This window comes from Mauremys reevesii, linkage group 2, assembly GCF_016161935.1.
Source record: "Mauremys reevesii isolate NIE-2019 linkage group 2, ASM1616193v1, whole genome shotgun sequence".
NCBI lineage: Eukaryota > Metazoa > Chordata > Testudines > Geoemydidae > Mauremys > Mauremys reevesii.
Window position 1 is genome coordinate 35,479,896 of NC_052624.1, and position 16,706 is coordinate 35,496,601.

The 16,706-nt window shown below is 42.6% G+C and overlaps 1 protein-coding gene across 12 annotated transcripts in view; it reads right to left on the reverse strand.

The window, feature by feature from the left end:
- Positions 1 to 16,706, reverse strand: part of KIAA1217 (KIAA1217 ortholog) — a 507,222-nt gene that overhangs the window by 455,469 nt on the left and 35,047 nt on the right. The gene's annotated exons all lie outside the window — the stretch shown is intronic.

Genomic DNA, 16,706 nt, shown 5'->3' on the forward strand with positions numbered 1-16,706 from the left:
ACTACATAAATAAATGCCTTAACACCCGACTAGTGTTAAAATAGTTTTATATTCACCTGGCTCCACTACAGGCCACTGAAAACACCAAACAAAATCATCTCTCTTGTCCCTCTGACCTACTCACCAGCAGCCCACTGGGCCAAGTATCAAGTTCAAATTTGTCTTTGCTTTAAAGACTTTATATCAAGCAGCTCCCACTTTCTGTTCTGACAAGGTCGTCTTTCATGTACCCTCATCCTCCCTATGCTGGCAATGACACCAGCCTTGTTATCTCTTTACTCTCCTTCCCTTCAAACATATCCATAGTGCCTCTTATGCTTGGAATGCCCTTCCAAAAATCTATTAACCAATCCTCCTGTTACATCTTATTACAATTACTCCTAAAAAAGCTCACAATAGAATTACTTATTAAAAATAAATATTCACACTTTAATTAAAGAGCAGCAGCATTTGAACCTCCAGGGCATATGCCTTCATAAACTGAGTAACAATACAATCTTATTTGTGTAGCCTATGTCCTTCTTCCCCAGCCCCCATCATGTGGTACAGTCGAGCCTTGCATATCTGTTAAGTTCATAACTTAAGGCCAGATTCGGCCACCGTTACCCATGATGAGTATTACCGTACCTGTGCAAATAGTCCCTTTGATTTCAGTTTTGTAAAATAAGGTATTACTCAATGAAAGGGTAACAGAATCTGTCCGTTGGAAAAAGCTCTAGAGACACGCAAGCTGGAGCTCTCTATGTACAGGAGAGAGAAGGAAGCGACCGCTGACAAGGCATTTTCCATGGGCCCTTTGACTTTGAAATTCATGCACCACAGTGGTCCAAAAGAGCCCAAATCTATTTATCTTCAGGGCACACTGCAAAATTCAGCTTTTTCAGCAGGCATCTGGGGAGGGCTCAGGTGGCCAGCATTGGGAAATGGGAGGGTAGAGAGATTTTGATTTTATTTTAAGTATCTTTTTGCTGCATAATAGCTGCACATGTGTGGGAGTGCTCCTGTTTTGGTTTTGCACGACCAGGTAGAAATCAGATATTGTCCAGCTGATTACCAATGTTAGCTGACACACTGAGCAGGGCATATACAGCATCAGTGACGGGGAGCAGGACACAGTGACAGAATGTTAATGGATTCAATCTCCCAGTTTCAACAGCAAAGCCTTACCTACATGCCTCCAGCTTCCATCCAGGACACACCACACGATCCATTGTCTACAGCCAAGCTCTAAGATACAACCGTATTTGCTCCAATCCCTCAGACAGAGATAAACACCTACAAGATCTCTATCAAGCATTCTTAAAACTACAACACCCACCTGCTGAAGTGAAAAAACAGATTGACAGAGCCAGAAGAGTACCCAGAAGCCGCCTACTACAGGACAGGCCCAACAAAGAAAATAACAGAATGCCACTAGCCATCACCTACAGCTCCCAACTAAAACCTCTCCAGTGCATCATCAAAGATCTACAACCTATCCTTAAAGATGATCCCTCACTCTCACAGATCTTGGGAGACAGGCCAGTCCTCGCTTATAGACAGCCTCCCAACCTGAAGCAAATACTCACCAGCAACCGCACACCATACAACATAAACACTAACCCAGGAACCTATCCTTACAACAAAGCCCAATGCCAGCTCTGTCCACATATCTATTCAAGTGACACCATCATAGGATCTAATCACATCAGCCACGCCATCAGGGGCTCGTTCACCTGCACATCTACTAACGTGATATATGCCATCATGTGCCAGCAATGCCCCTCTGCCATGTACATTGGCCAAACCGGACAGTCTCTACGCAAAAGAATAAATGGACACAAATCTGACATCAGGATTCATAACATTCAAAAACCAGTGGGAGAACACTTCAACCTCTCTAACCACTCAGTGACAGACTTGAAGGTGGCAATTTTGCAACAAAAAAACTTCAAAAACAGACTCCAAAGAGAGACTGCTGAACTTGAATTAATATGCAAATTAGACACAATTAACTCAGGCCTAAACAGAGACTGGGAATGGTTGGGTCATTACACTAATTGAATCTATTTCCCTATGTTAAGTTCTCCTCACACTTTCTATGGGTCATCTTAATTATCACTTCAAAAGTTTTTCTTCTCCTGCTGATGATAGCTCATCTCAATTGATTAGACTCTTCCTGTTGGTATGCATACTTCCACCTTTTCATGTTCTCTGTATGTATAAATATCTCCTGTCTGTGTGTTCCATTCTATGCATCCGAAGAAGTGAGCTGTAGCTCACGAAAGCTCATGCTGAAATAAATTTGTTAGTCTCTAAAGGTGCCACAAGTACTCCTGTTCTTTTAGCAAAGCCAATGGAAACCAAAGAGGCTACAGAAGAGGACATCCAATTACAGGCAGTCAAGAAAGCAATACTGGAGAGCGCCCAGAAGACCAATGCTACATACCAGTAGGAATAGAACCATATTTTCAACTTAAAGATGAGCTGAATGTGCAGGATGGAATCATATTTCAAAGACAGAGACCTGCTGTCCCCACCTTGTTACATAGGGATGTCATGTAAAAAATACATGCTTCACACCTGGGCACTGACAACTGTCTTAGATGCACTCACGTTGTGTTTACTGTCCAGGAATAAACACAACTCCACTGCTTGATAGAAGGTGTGGAAGGCAAGGGGAGGAGGTCATGTGGTAACTGCCAGCAGAAAGAGACTCTTTTACCACATGAGCTGCCCATCCATCCCTGGGGAAAGGTGGGAGCAAACTTATTCCTTTCATGAAAAGCAGTACTTTATTACAGTGGACTACTATTCAAATTTTTGAGAGGTGGATGCCCTAACTCAGGGGCGAGCAAACTACGGCCCACGGGCCACAACCAGCCCATCAGACCACTTAATATGGCCCTCAGCTCCTGCTAGGGAGTGGGGTCGGGGGCTTGCCCCGCTCTGCATGGCTCCCAGGAAGCAGCCAGCATGACCCCCCTCGCAGCTCAACCCCCCTCCAGCTCTTACGTAGTACACTGAGGCACGGCCAGGCAGCTCTCTGCGCTGCCCTGTCCACAGGCGCCACCCCTGAGACTCCCATTGGCCGTAGTTCCTGGACAATGGGAGTTGCAGGGGTAGCGCCTGTGGATGAGGCAGCGAGCAGAGCCGCCTGGCCATGCCTCAGAGCCAGAGGGAGAACATGCTTCCGAGAGCTGCTTGTGGTAAGCGCCGCCCAGAGCCTGCACCCCTGAGCCCCCCGCTCCGAGCCCCTCCCACCCCCTGCAACCCAATCCCCTGCCACAGCCCTAATCCCCCTCCCACCCACCGAACCCCTCGATCTTAGCCCAGAGCCCCCTCTTTAAATTGTACCCTTCATCCCCAGCCCCACCCCAGAGCCCTCACACCCCCTCCTGCCCTCCGAATCCCTCGGTACCAGCCTGGAGCCCCGTCTCATTAAGCTGGTATAAATATAAAGTAGCCTCACAACTTCGTAGGCCTTAAGCTTAACCAATGAGATGCTAGCCAATGTGAGAAAAGGTGTTTGTGAGTGGGCTCATTAGTACTAGCATATTAAAAGACAAGAAAACGCATCACAAAGCTACCCATGTAAGACTGGTCCTTCTAGAGCTTAGAAATTGGAAGTTCTTAATGCATTATGGTAAAAGAGGATGGACTGATAACACTGGAGTCCTCTATTTAGCAACACAACACAACAAAACAACAACAACATAAGCCATGGTAAGATAAATGTGCCCCAACTCTAACCTAAACCACCACATTAGGGCCAAAATGGCAGTGCAACCTCCATGCCCATTTAAATCTGTGATGTCTACTGAGAATTCCAGCAGGGATGACAAATATGGGATTTTTTGTATAATGTGGACACGTGCACTAGAAACTGGACTGAGACCAATAGTTCATTTTTCAGACCTCTAACTAGTTTTTTCTGATAATGGTCTTCAGTCACCACAGTCATGGAGTGAATTTGAACTAGTGCCCTAAAAGAAAATATCATTTCCTCACTATCAATCTCATCAAGCCATCTAATTCTCCCCAGAGCACTACATATTTTAAAGTATAAATATTTCTGTACCTTAGTCTGTTGCTAACAACACTAGGTCTTGTATTTCTTAGGAAAGATGCTAAGGAAATTGGACTCTTGATCCTCATCTTAACTACTATTATTGCCATATTTGCTATATATGATTTAGACTAAATACTCACAGAGAAAGCCAGGTTATAATTTTCAACAATTTACTTTTAGAATCTGGGCACAGTTCCAAAGTAATTGCCCCATTTAATATTTAATTCTTTTTTTAACATGACCTGCCCTTTAATTTTAGGAGAAACCATTTGACTTCGTCATTCAGGTATATAAAAGTCATTTTGCTTCACAATTACCTCTCAACGTTATCAGATGTGTCTTAGGGATAATTATGTTTTATGGTTATAGAAGTTAGCATCACGAGAATGCAAAAGTATTTTAAGGATAAAGTAGAGAACATATAACATACCTCTCTAAAAACCAATGAAGTAAAAGAATTCCATTCAATAAATCAAAGAAATAACCTGTCATAGAAATTATTAATCTTATAACAAATTAATGTATTAGTAAGTGTACATCCAGGGAAGAAAGTGTAGTGTTTCTTTATGCCAACGGACTATTTCTTGTTATACAGATTCATTTTTAACAGCATCCCTAGATACTCACTTTCATCAGTCAGATGGTAAACTCTGGAATAAAAGACCTGGATTCTATTGAAATGGATTGCACAGCTGAATTTTTGTTTATGAGTGCACAAAAACTTTAGAGTTTGGTTATCCATAGTATATGTATTGGTGATTTAGTGGGACACTGTGCTGAACTGAGCCCTGATTGAAGAGGGCACAACTGGCTTTACTGAAAACATGTTCATCAATATCACAGCTGAATGTGGCCCACAAAGAGCAGTGTGTACTTAATAGGTTGCTAAAATCACTGATCTAAGAAAACGGAACATTCCTTAGATCATCCGCCAACTGACTGCAAGAGAAAAGAAGGGAAAATACTGAAGAATACGCTAACATTTTATATGTACATATATACCTGCCATCAGAGAGAGTCTCTTACAATGTGTCCCACCACATGACTAGTATGTGCGAGAGAAGAAAGTGTAGCTGTGTCTTTGGTATATGTGCTGGAAACCAGAGGAATCTCAGAGCTACCCCTGCCAGTAAGAATTAATTAAATTGATAATGCTGCTTAGAAAATGCAGTAAGAACATAAGAATAGCCACACTGGGTCAAACCAGTGGTCCCTCTATCCCAGTAGCCTGTCTTCCAATCTGTCCACTGCCAGATGCTTCAGAGCAAGTGAACAGAACAGAGCAATTTATCTAGTGATCCATCCTGTAGTCCAGTCCCAATTTCTAGCAATCAGAGTTTTAGGGACACCCAGAGCCTGGGTTGCATGCATGACCATCTTGGCTAATGCCTCATGCCATCTTCAATGAACTTAGCTAACTATATTAGGAACCCAGTTATATTTTTGGCCTTCACAACATCCTTTGGCAATAAGTTCCACAGGTTGACAATGTGTTGTGTGAAGCATTACTTGTCTTTGTTTTAAAGCTATTACCTTTTAATTTCATTGGGTGACCCCTGCTTTGTGTGTTATGTGACGCAGTAAATAATACTTTTTATTCATTTTCTCCACTCCACTCATAATTTTATAGATAGGTCTATCATATCACCCCTTCATCATCTCTTTTCAAAGAAGAACAGTCCCGGTCTTTTTAATCTCTCCTTATTCAGAAGTTATTCCATACCCCTATTCATTTTTGTTGCACATCTCTGTACCCTTTTCAACAATAATGTACCTTTTGAGATAGAGTGATCAGAACTGCATCCAGTATTCAAGGTATGAGTGTACCATGGATTTATATAGTGGCATCATGATATTTTCTGTTTTATTATCTATCCCTTTCCTAATGGATCATAATGGTCTGTTAATGTTTTTGACTGCCACTGCTCACTGGGCAGATGTTTTCAGAGAACTGTTCATAATGACCCCAAGATCTCCTTCTTGAGTGGTAATACCTAATTTAGACTCCACCATTTTGTATGTATAGATGGGATTATGTTTTCCAATGTGCATTACTTTGCATTTATCAACATTGAATTTCATCTGCCATTTTGTTGCCCAGTCCCCCAGTTTTGTGAGATCCCTTTGTAACTCTGCTGTCAGCTTTGGACCTATCTTGAGTGATTTTGTAATGTTTGCAAACCTTACTACCTCACTGTTTACCCCTTCCTCCAGATCATTTATGAACATGTTGAACAAAACAGTTCCCAGTACAGATCCTTGGGGAACCCCACTATTTATCTCTCTAAACAGTCAGCTTTCACAATGGATTCTTATCCTTTATTTCCTATCTTTTAACCAGTTACTGATTCATGTGAGGAACATCCCTCTTATCACATGACTCCTTATTTTGCCTAAGAGCCTTTGGTGAGGGACTTTGACAAAGTTTTCTAAAATTCCACATACACTACAACCACTGGATCACCCTTGTACACGTTTCTTGATCCCCTCAAAAAGTCAAATATATTGGTGAGGCTTGATTTCTTTTTACAAAAAGCCATGCTGACTCTTCCCCAACAAACTGTGTTCCTCTAGGTGTCTGATAAATCTTTTCTTTACTATAGTTTCAACCAATTTGCCTGGTACTGAAGTTAGGCTTACCAGTCTGTAATTGCAAGGATTGCCTCTGGAGCCTTTTTTAAAAATCGGCACCATATTAACTATCCTCCAGTTATCTGGTACAGAGGCTGATTTAAGCAATAGGTTTCATACCAGAGTTAGTAGTTCTAGAATTTCCAAGAACTCTTGTGTGAACACCATCTGGTCCCTAAGGCTACAATTTTGTCACAGAGGTCACGCAAGTCACAGAGCCTGTGACTTCTGAAGACCTCTCTGAGTTTAGCCCACTACACCTGCGAGCTTTGGGGTTCCCTCACCCATGATGGCTGGGAACTGCAAGGTACCCACCCACCTGGCAGGGTGGGGTGCGCCCCACAGCTCCTGGCCACAGGGTGGGACGTGCCCCACAGCTCCCAGCCACCTCGAACGGGGATGGGTGTCCCACAGCTCCAAGCCAGGGCCACCTTTGGGCAGTGTGGGGACCCCACAGCTCCCCAGTTTGTAATGCATATTTTTAGGCATCCGTTAATTTTTCTTTATTGCCAGTGACCTGTCTGTGACAAAATCTCTTAGCCTTACTTATTACTGTTCCAAAACTTCCTTTATTGACATATCAATCTGTATAGTTCCTCAGATTTTTCAGCTAGAAAGAATGGGTTAGATGTGGGAATCTCCTCTGCAGTGTAGACCAATGCAAAGAATTCATGTAGCTACTTCACAATGGCCATATCTTCTTTAGCACCTCAATTGTTCAGAGGCCCCACTCATTGTTTGGCAGGCTTCCTGCTCCCGATAAACTTAAAAAAAAAAAGTTTGCTGTTAGTTTGTGTCTTTTTCTAGTTGCTCTTCAAATTCTTTTTTGATCGAATTATACCTTTACATTTGACTTGCCAGAGTTTATGCTCCTTTCTATATTCCTCAGTAGGATTAGATGCCCCTTAAAAATTTGAAGTCTTTTGGTCTTTAATGGCCTCTTACTCTGTTGTTTAACCATGGCGGTGGTTTTTTGCTCCTCTTACTGTTTTTCCTTATTTAATTTTGGGTATACTTTTAATTTGAGCCTCTATTATGGTGATTTTAAAAAGTTTCCATGAGGGCAGGCATTTCATTCTTGTTACTGTTCCTTTTAATTTCCATTTAACTAGCCTCCTCATTTTTGTGTATTTCCCCCTTCTGAAGTTAAATGCTACCGTAGTGGGTTTCTTTGCAATTTTGCCTACTGCAAGGATGTTAAATTTAATTATGTTATGGTCACTATTACCAAGCAATTCAGCTATATTCACCTCTTGGACCAGATCCTGTGCTCCAATTAGGACTAAATCAAGAATTACCTCCCCCCTTATGGGTTCCAAGACTAGCTATTCCAAGAAGCAGAAATTAATCGTGCCTAGAATTTTATGCCCGCATCCCGTCCTGAGGGGACAAAAACTCGGTCAATATGGGGGATCATTGATATGCCCCATCATTATTTGGTTTTCTGTTTTTGTAGCCCCGCTAATCATCCTGAGCATTTCACAATCAGTGTCAGCATCCTGGTCGGGTGGTTGGTAGTATAGTCCTACTGCTATATTCTTATTATTCAAACCTGGGATTTCTATCCATAGAATCTCAATGGTACTGTTTGATTCATTTAACATTTTTACTGTATTTGACTCTATGCTTTCTTTCACATATAGTGCCACTGCCCTACCAGCACAACCCACTGTCATTCCTACGTAATTTTGTAGCCTGGTATTACTGTATTCCACTGATTATCATCATTCCACCAAGTTCTGAGATACCTAGTATATCAATATTCTCATTTAATCCAGGCATTCAAGTTCACCCATCTTAGTATCTAAACTTCCAGCATTTGTATACAAGAACATATAAAATTTGTCAGTATCTAGTTGTCTGCCTTCATGTGATGTAATTGAATGGAACTCTTTTGTTTGACTGTTTCTCTCCAGTTCCTACCTGTCCTTTATCTACTTCTATCCTCTCCTCTTTGCTAAGATATAGAGCATCCCCGTAATAAAGCCTCTCCTAGGAGATGTGTCTGTGTGAACTGGGTGCTCCTCCACACCTGTTGGCTCCCTACTCCCCAGCCCTTAGTTTAAAAACTCTTCTACCTTTTTAATTTTACATGGCCAATCTGGTTCCGTTTTGGTTTAGGTGAAGACCACTCTTCCTGCATATGCTCCTGCTTTCCCAAAAGGTTCATTCCTAATAAACCTAAATCCCTCCAACGAACACCATTACCTCATCCACACCCCTCCTTCACTTGGAGAACTGCCTTGCAAAACTCCCCTCTTTGTTGCTCCTGTTCGCTAGCTCCTCTGGTTGCTTATGAGCTGGCTTTTTAAACCTCTGTTCATCCTGAGTTCGCCCCACCCCTCATCAAGGGAACCTAAAGGGATTAGGGATCAAAGGGTGGCATCCTTGAGCTTCATTAGAAAGCTCTCAGCCTTGCTTAGCAGGCCGCTAGGCTCAGCACACAGGCCCCCAAATGGACCACCTATAAACTTCAATCAAGCAGGCATAACAACCACGCAGCCTAATTTTTTTAAAGGAGAAAACAACTCTGCTATAACAGATATTTTCTCTAGGAGGAAAATAAACCCTTACATGAGTTAATCAGAATCACCCAATGTTCCCAGAGTTGCACAATATTTTCCTTGTGCTTCACTTACAGTAATTTCCCAAAACAACTTCCAGTAAAAGCAGTTTTGTTTTCATTTCTCATCCACCTCAAACCCCAGATCAGCAGGCTTTTCTTCAGCATGAATTGAAAAGTCCCTTGTACGCTAACCTTATTAGAATAAACTTTTGGCCATGCCACAAATATTAGAACATATGATTAAAATTTTGAAATGAAGACAAACATCAGAACAATATGAGAAAACAGTTAGTTTAGTATGTGACCAGAATTCAGTTAGGTACTACATTTGATATTTTTCAGAAAGCAGGATTACAAAACTGACATACTGCATATAAAGGAAGATTTTTCATAATGCTTTACAATAAATTACAGTAGATGAACATTCTATCCTAATCAGATTCCCATATCAGGAATATCATCTCAGTATCTGAGATCCTTACTAGATGTTACTCCTGGGGTAATTCTATGCCACGGCACAGTGCAGAATTTGCACAGAATTAGTGTTCTGTGCAGAATTTCCTTTTTCTCTTGCAGAAATGGGCTGTAGAGCTGTTGGTCGCCACTAGGGGCCGCTGGACCCAGCAGAGCCCAGCTCTCCATCTCTCAAATAGAAGGCACTGCCAGGGGAGGGGTATGGAGCTGGAGGGTTCCAGGCAGATGCAGACCCAGCATGCCCTGAAGGAAGCAGGAAACTTCATACAAGCCCGGGACCCAGCATCAGGCTGATTCTCCCCCTGGAACTCTGGATTCTAGCGGCTAAAGAGTGTGGGTGTCTGGGCTGGGGAGGAAGGGGGGCTGTGGCTGGGCTCTGAGGGGAAAGGTCAAGTGTCTAGGCTGGGGGCAGTCCCATATCTGGGTTCTGGGGGAAGGAATTGTCTAGGCTGGGGAAGTGCCCTGCAGCTAGGTTCTGGGATGAGAGGTGTAGGTATCTCCCCCCCTCCCCCCCGGCCCCGCTGGCCTCTGAGGGAGAGGAGGCAGACAAACAAGAACTGGGTTGTCATAGGGGTTTAAGTCTCTACTCCTGGGGAAATCTTTTTTGTTGTATGTATTCTTACAGACATAGTTGCTGACAGGTATTTTGAAATAAATTACAAAAATAATTGAAACAGGCATGATTATACAGTGTTATTTTGACAAATAAAATATGCCGAATTTTAAAATACTGTGTACAGAATTTTTAAATATTTTTTTGGCACGGAATTCCCCCAGGAGTACAGATGTAATCGGAGTTGTAAATCTAAAATAAATAGCACTGGATGTTTTTGTGTACATCTGAAAATGCTTTCTAACAGATTCTGCCAGCATGCTTACTGCTATGAACAGGGAGGAAAAAAGCACTTCAAAAAGAGACAATTTATTCCCATTACACAGTTTTGTCCTGAAAATAAGTGTCTTAATTCACTGAAAATTAAAGAGGGCTAATCTCCCATACATCAATTTCACATTTTTAAAATGCATAAATGCAGCTTTTATCACAGGAAGGAACCCTGTTATAAAAACCCACACAGAGTGAAGGTTCAGTATTTGGCATGGTCAATCTAGAACCTCAGATTCATTGCCAAAGCCCTGTTTCTTCAAAGTCTTACTCTAACAAGTAGTGCCACACTCTCACACATCAAAATCTGAAAATATTGCTAAGTTTTGTGTATTTGAAAAACCAATATACTTACCTTCCAGGAGGGTACAACGTGTTGCTTCCCCACACACATGCTGGCCAGCACTCAGGTAACACCTGAATAATTTGCCTAGAAATGCATTTCCCCTCCATGCACATTGCTCTTGGAAAAGCTTTGGAATGTGACATGCTGCCCAGTAATGCACTTTAAGTAAAATTTAAAAAGTTACAGGTAATATTCTGAGTACCAGCTAATGTGAAATTTAAAATACACAAAATATACTGCTTCTTTCATTTTCTAATTTTACAATAAAATAATGGAAATTACTGTTAGCCATTTTATTGAAGTACAAAACTGTTTACTCCTATAAATTCTTTAAAAATATGTTTATATCAAAGCTGTAGAAGAACAATGTGTAATGTAGTCAAAAATGAAATGTAGTATATTTCGACAATATAATCTTAAAAAATATCATGTGAATTTCAGAACCTTTTCTTCCTACAGATTTTATTTAGGAATATCTTTTAGAATTTTTTTAGCAGCCAGAAATGGACAAAAGCTGTTTTATGCCAGCTATTTCAACATTCTTTGGCTACCACATGGGGCCCCTAATGACTTGTGCAACCAGTAATTATTCCTTTTTCTTTTTTGGGGGGTGGGGGGAAAGAGGGGGAGACGGACACTAGCATGAAAAACTCTCCTGTGAAGCGTCCAACATCCTGCTAAGGTAGAAGGCTTTAAGTCTGTCCTCAAATTCAAGCCTCTTGCAAAGCAGTTGACTGATGAAATCATTGCTAATGAAAAAGACTATAATCTAATAACTTACTTTTAAAGTTACATTTTCCATGCCATTCCATTTATAAGAGTCTGCAAACCTTCAGTAAAGTTAGAAATGTAAATTATTGGCTAACTCTAATTTGACCTTAAAATATTAAGCGGCTTGACAGTGTATGGCATAGTAGTGAGATGGTAATTAAAAGTATTTTAACTGTAATAGTGACCTTATATAAAAAATATGTTCTCCTTAAAGTCAAGATTATTGCACAACTGTTCACAATACTGGCCCCAATATCACAAACACTACTGGAAATACAGTTTTTTCTACACTTTGGCTACATCTACACTGCAACCAAGGGCATGATTTGCAGCTTGTGTTAAGGTACCCATGTTCAGGGCTGGCAGGCGCCAAGCAGCAAGCAGGCGCCAAGGGCGGGGGCCGCGGCCGGGGGCGGGATTTTGAGCTCCGAGCCGCATGCCGGCATGCCAGGTCACCCGGGCCGGAGCGGACGACCTGCCGTCGCTGCATGCGCGAGAGGAGCCGGCGGCCGGGAAGAGAGGACCCCGGACGGGGAAGGGGGGGGCGGGCGGCGCCGCGCTGCTGGGGGGGCAGTCATTTTTGAGCCGCCCCTGCCCATGTTAGCTGTACTCTAGCTAGACTGCTAAAAATAGCAAGGAGGACACAGCTGCACAGGCTGTGGTACAGGCCATACGAGTGAGTATGTACCTGGTGGGGGCAGGCGGGCTTGTGCAGCCTGTGCTGAAACAAGCACCACTATGTCTTCACTGCTCTTTTTAGCAAGCTAGCTAGGGTAAAGCTAGCACAAATAAGTCTACGCAAGCTGCAATCACACCCCTGCTGCAGTGCAGATGTATCCTTAGTTCTATTGAATTTAACACAACTACACTTAGTAGTGTTTGCTAGGTAAGGCCATAGATTAGTTTTAAATAAACAATTGTTTAATAAAGTTTAAAATAAATTTTAAATGTGTATCTCTTTTTTGGGTGGGGGGAGGTATTTTTAATATTAACCCTTAATGAAACACAACCAAGAAAGAACCTAAAAATAAAAAAATCGTATCAGGGACACTCATGAAAATCAAAGAGCACAAAAGAAGCCTGCTAGCCTTTTGTTCAAAGGATTCCTTATATTTTAAAACAAATGCAATCTCAAAAAATCAAAAACTTCTAAACTAAAGTGCACATTTCTTCAGGGATTACAAAATAATTAGTTTCTTGACATTTAATACACTTTTTTCTTTTATAAACAACGCATGTTGCTCTGCTTCAGGGAGTCAAAACAGCAGGCTTCCTGATAAAAAACTCAAACATCCATCCTCTTTTCTTTAAACTAGTCTTCCACTTAGCAATGAACTCATGACAGTATCACAGATGACAAATTTTGTTTTTGGAAAATATTTGTGAGCAATATAGGATGTTGCAACTATTAGTGTGAAAGATTAAAAACAAGAAAACAATCAGTTCCTAAAATTTTATTTTGCCTCACATCTTAGGCCATTGAGTGGGTGGGGGGGGAGCGTGGTGGGGAGATATACAGCAATGATCCTTCAATTTCCCCCCATCCCTTTTTGTAGATTGACAGTGAGGCTTCACAAAAGTCTAATACTTATAAACACTGTTCCTTCATCTCCCTTCCCCATTCACATATTGTTCATTCACTTTGCTTGTTCACTCTTTCACTTTAAATCCAATCCAGTTATCCTCACTCCTTTCCTCTCCATCTCTCCCCACTTTCATTCACTCAGTGATGGCAATTCTTGCAATTTTATCATGAGCCTTGAGATATGTGGTGTGTTTCTTAAAGCCCCAAACTTCTGGAGCACTGTGAATATGAGAGAATTACAGAAAGCTTCACTGTAAGGTCAGGGTGGCTTGCCCTTGGGCTGGAGAGCCTGGGGCTACTACACCAATCCTGATTAGTCACAGTCGGGGCTCCTGCAGTAATCAAGTGATTCCTGTACAAAAGGAGCCAGGATTCTATGCTAACAGGGCTGAGCTGGAGGGAGCAAGAAGGCTCCTGAGTGAGGAGTTGTCAAAGCAGGAAAAGAAGCTCACAGCAGGGAGGAAAGCTGTCCAGACAGGGATGCCTGGGAAGGACCCTGACTAAACAGGGAAGAGACTGGGAGATCCAGAAGGGATTCAAGCAGCACTGAGATAGGAAGGTCTCAGAATAAACTGCAGCATAGGTAAAGAGGATGGATACAGTCCTAGCTGTTTCAGTACAGGACTCTGGCCTGGAACCCAGAATTCAGGGTGGGATTAGGTTTCTCTACCAGAGCCAGTAAAGGGAGCTGTAGGCTGAACTTAGATGACAGGCTGAGGAACAGCCCCTGAGAGAGCACAAGGATCTGTTTTGCAATAAGACACTTTGGGGACTTTTCATTTGGACAGTTGTGATCCCAAAAGGGATGGTCTAAAACTGTGACCTAGCTGGAGGGCTGAGTCACTGCCTGGGTCACTGGATGGGATACTGGCAGTATCTCACTGCACCAGAGTGATCATCACTAGAGGGCGCTAGTTCTGCAATACCATACCTAGCCAGGAGGGGGTGTCTAGTAGTGAGTGGGGTAGTTTACATTCATATACATTATATATATTATATATATATAATTTTAAAAAGTAGTTTTCTAGCCCTCATGGTTGTGTCTACGACTCTTGTTATTCCCTGCTATCTTCTTCCTTTCTTCTTCTGGGCACAGCTGGAAGAAGGTAGAAAGAAAAGTTGATTTAATCAAGAAAATTACAAGATGCTAAGAAATGTGCATGCAACACATGCATCCGCAATGAAGGCGAACAGAATAGGGTGGGAAAGGGCAGGCTAGTTCATATATATTGTCCCAAATTCAATTCTTTTGCCTCTGTGCTTCCTGGCAAGTGCCACCATAACTGCTTGGTGTAAGGATCCTTTTCTACTGTAGAATGAGGATACAGTGCTGTCAAACTTGCAAATGATCAAGGCCCCACCACGCCCAGTGACAAATGGCAAGTATGATATTTTCTGGTCATGCTGTGGTATGACTGGTGTGGCCCATGAGCTGAGTCATGCATACTGAGCTTCATGGGGATAACTTGAGCCTTTGGGAAACCAGATCTGTCTGTCTGCCTGTCATTGCAGCCCTAGCTAGGGTACTCACCTCTTCTCCAGCCTTTTTGGTTTAACAGGAAGACTTCAAATCCCTCCACACATACTCTCATTCTGTACACATACCTTATTATTCCACATTCATACTTCTGTGGGTTTGAACCTTTCCAACAGGCAAACAAAACAGTTATTAGATGGGCAGAGGTGGTAAAAGTTGCTCCCTGAATATCAGTCTGCACATCTGAGAGGGAGTCCCAGTAGAATGGCTTCTCAGCAGACTCACAGATGTGTCTGAGCAACCCTTGAGGAGACATGTGAGAGAACCAATTGTGAGGTTTTTGTGGGGGGCTCCTTTCTAGGTAGAGGGTGCCTCTGACTTTACAGAATCTGTCAAAGAAATTAAATGCTGTACTACATTGTTATTAAAACATTTCAGCTTTATCAATACTTTGATCTGAGATTTCTAATTCAGAACCTCTTTTGCAGTTTTCATATAATGGTTAGTGAAAATACAGTATAAAATTCAAAGCAATTTATAAACAATACTTTTTAAGCTAGAAAATAATTTCCTTTGCTGACTTGAGTTACAGAGACTTTGGTAAACTATTTCTCAGGGCAAAAAAGATGTGTCAGCATTAAGTAGGCTAAATAGATAGGCTTTAGTTTTTTGTTTTTTTTAAAAAAGTTACTTCTGTAACACCAACATGCCTGGGTACGCTGTCAGCAGCAGGGACTGAACCTGGAATCTCTTAATAAATGAGCCTCCACATGAGCTTGAAGGCCCATGTTTCTGAGGCCTTGTCTACACTTGCAGTGGCACATAAGGTATGTGTAGTGTAGCTACATGTCACAGTGAAAAGCAGGCTGCGTCCAAGCTGGGGTGACGTATAGCTACACACAGCAGTGAAAGGCTCTGGCAGGGAGAGGCATCAGGGAAAGATTCCAGCAGCTCCCCGCTGTCAGAGCCTTTCCCTGCTATCTCCCCCCTGCCAGAGTCTGTTCCCACTGCCAGAGTTTCTCCCTGAAGTGGGGAAAGGGCTCTGGCAGTGGGACACCACGCTACTAAAAACAGCAGTGTAGATGAGGGAGAGACTGCTTGGGCATGTGGAAAGCAATGTAGGGTAGATAAAGGTTCAGCAGTGTCTTTTCTTGCCTAATCAGCGCCTCACCGTTTATGCTACTAATTATACTCATGCGGGGGCAGGAGGGAGCGCAACATATGTACTCTACTTACAGCCATAAGGAGTGTGCTGCTTAGACATACCCTTAGTCAGGGCTGTAGCAGGCTCATCAATCTCTAGTTGGCCTCACCACCACTAGAGAGAGAGTGCTACACTGAGTGGGCATGGCTTACATTCCTGTCACTCCCCACCATACCGAACTGTGGCATCTAACACGCTGGGCAGAACACATTTAGCACAGCCATGAGGTGCACTACCAGGGGAGTTTGGGATGGCATTTGGCCTCATAACACCCCTTGGAGTTCCCCAGCTGTGTTGGGGAGGGAGGAAGGAGTAATTGTCTACGGTGTCAGAAGGTACAAGTGTTTGGCTAGCATACAGGGGAGGGAAAGCTGCAGCTCTGCCTACTCTCTGTGGGATTAGCCTCTGTGCCATTAGGAGTGGAGATTCCCAGACAGACAGTTGGGGCTATAGAGCATACAGCAGACCTGTTACCAACCTTGGTGATTTTGGATACTTTTGAAAGGCCTTGATGGCAACAACAACAAAAATCTTTAACCAGCAACAGGTAACTTTGGGGGCTACAAATTACTTTCCTGTGGCAAAACTGGGGTGATTTACTTGGAACCCCACTGCTCCCCGGTACCTGTTTATTTGCTGCCAGCAGGTGGCCTAGGGTTGCCAACTTTCTACTCTCACAAAACTGAAAACCCTCACCCCACCCCTCCTATGATGCCCC